Below are 2,500 nucleotides of genomic sequence, written 5' to 3'. Positions count from 1 at the left end.
TGTCTGCACAAAATCCTTCGGTTCAGTCGGAACATTTTGGTTTCTATACTGTTCTTGCAAATTCTCTAGTTGGTCTCTCTCTCGCTCTCTTTTTCTGTCTCTTCTGTCTCTCTCTCCATCTATCCCTCGTCTGTCTCCCCTCTCTCTCTCTCTCTCTCTCTCTTTCTTTCTCTCTCTCTATTTCTTTCAATTTAAATAGCTTTATTAGCATGACAAGACATTGCATTTAAAGCCAAAGCAGATAACATATAGCCCTCTCTCACCCACCCTCTCTCTCTCTCTCTCTCTCTCTCTCTCTCTCTCTCTCTCTCTCTCTCTCTCTCTCTCTCCCCCTCTCTCTCTCATCATTACCAAAGACAATTCCCAACAAATTAAGGCTCATTTCAGATCTCATCAGCTCGTTGGACGGTTGTTGATTTGTGCAGCGAGCGACAATGCATATTTTATTTCTCTGCGCGTGTGTGTGTATGCGTGCGTGCGTCTGTCTGTGTGTGTGTGTGTGTGTGTGTGTGTGTGTGTGTGTGTGTGTGTGTGCGTGCGTGCGTCTGTGTGTGTGCGTGCGTCTGTGTGTGTGTGTGTGTGTGTGTGTGTGTGCGTGCTTCTGTGTGTGTGTGTGTGCGTGCGTCTGTGTGTGTGTGTGCGTCTGTATGTATGTGTGTGTGTGTGTGTGTGTGTGTGTGTGTGTGTGTGTGTATGCGTGTGTGTGTGCGTGCGTCTGTGTGTGTGTGTGCGTGCGTCTGTGTGTGTGTGTGTGCATGTGTGTGTGCGTGCGTGCGTCTGTGCGCGTGTGCGTGTGTGTGTGTGTGTGTGTGTGAGTGCGTGCGTGTGTGTGTGTGTGTGTGCGTGCGGTCTGTGTGTGTGTGTGTGTGTGTGTGTGTGTGTGTGTGTGTGTGTGTGTGTCGGGGGACACCTCATTGTACTGTGTCAGCTTGGTAACGAGTTCTGCGTCTCAATTGGTTCACTCTCCACCAGTTAATAGAGACAGGCGTCCATCCTGAAGGTCGACACATCGACCGTGGACGCGCTAATAAGTCGGTATTGACAAGCCGTGTGTGTGTGTGTGTGTGTGTGTGTGTGTGTGTGTGTGTGTGTGTGTGTGTGTGTGTGCATTGCTGAATTAAAAAGGGATTCAAGCCGCCACAATTTCCCTTTTTTTACCTCGTCTAAATCAGAGATCTTCAGCAGGGGCTCTGGGACCCTTAAGGGGGTGCCTCCAAATTATTGTCAATTTTTGAAAGTCTTTTAAAAAACAAATTAAAATGCCTTAACATAATTCCATCATATTATTAGCAAATATAAATCCCCACTGATGATAGGCTTGCTGGCCTATAGGTAAGGTAGTCACTAAGATATCAGCCCACAGATACAGTCCATCCTAGATTCACTGTCCCACATGTGTAACATTAAAATATGATTTATAAAATCATGCCAACAATTATTATTTTAATAGCTTATGAAAAAAGGGTATGTAAGAAGGCTTTAGGATGCCCTAACAGTTATTGTAGGCCCAGTTTAATATGCAACTTAATTTGATACAATATATAGTAGGGGGTCCCTGCTGATCTGGTCAGCTCCAGTTTTCTCCTCTCAGATCAGTCTGGCATCTTGAGGTAGAGAAAATTTGGAGCCGTTCGCCAACCGACCGACCAATCAGCGTTGGTTTTGAGGCGGGTTTAGGTGGTGATAGACAGATGGTTTATCCAATCAGCTAACAAGGATTTTCCGACAGCGGTAGCCCTAATTCTGTTAGCCGCTCGCTAAAGCTTTTTCCTCTTGGATCCTTCTTTAGGAATATGGACCAGGAACCTTTTTTTTTATTTTATTTTATTCCTAAATTCTTGTTACGCAAACGGCAAATCTCCTTTACCGACATGTTGCTAGCTTGCTGAGCTAACGAGCTATGCTTTGTCTGCAGCAGCAGCAGGGGTAGCCTGGCTTGTGGTTCTATTTTCATACGCTTCGTTGATCTGATTGGTTGATTTGGCCCCTTCTATCACCAACTATAGGTGATAGACAGATGGTTTATCCAATCAGCTAACCAGGATTTTCGCCCCCTTCCCAAAAGTTCTCCAACGGAAAGTTCCCAGATGGATATGCCGAGCAAATGTGTGGCGGAGTCCGGTTACTTATTTTGTTGAAATGGCGAACAGCAGCTATATACATGCAACGTTTTTCTAACCGTTTGATAGCAGAATGCCTCAAAATGTGGACATAATTCAGGTAAACATAGTAGTTGTAACATCCTGTTTTTCTTTCACTATTTTTGTTACGTTAGTTGATTTCTTTTTTTATTACTTTTTGTTCGATGCTTTTGGCGCTTTTGAAATTCATCGGTTAATTTTTCACAATAAAAGTCAGCAGAGAAAAGCTGCATAATTCCACAACAACTGACTTCTGAAAAGGTCACTTTAAGTCTGAGTCACATAAGAGAGTGTACACTTTGTTTTAATTTAATGCGCCTGTGTCCACGCACAGGATGTGTGTGTGTGTGTGGATTTTC

The 2,500-nt window shown here is 44.2% G+C and overlaps 1 protein-coding gene across 1 annotated transcript in view; it reads left to right on the top strand.

Moving 5' to 3' along the window:
- Positions 1–2,500, top strand: part of LOC114547063 (neuronal PAS domain-containing protein 3-like) — a 194,616-nt gene that overhangs the window by 163,898 nt on the left and 28,218 nt on the right. The window lies entirely within an intron of this gene.

The sequence above is a fragment of the Perca flavescens genome, chromosome 20 (genome assembly GCF_004354835.1).
Source record: "Perca flavescens isolate YP-PL-M2 chromosome 20, PFLA_1.0, whole genome shotgun sequence".
Taxonomy (NCBI): domain Eukaryota; kingdom Metazoa; phylum Chordata; class Actinopteri; order Perciformes; family Percidae; genus Perca; species Perca flavescens.
The sequence above is the reverse complement of the archived record's forward strand: the minus strand, read 5'-3'. Positions and strand labels throughout refer to the sequence as shown.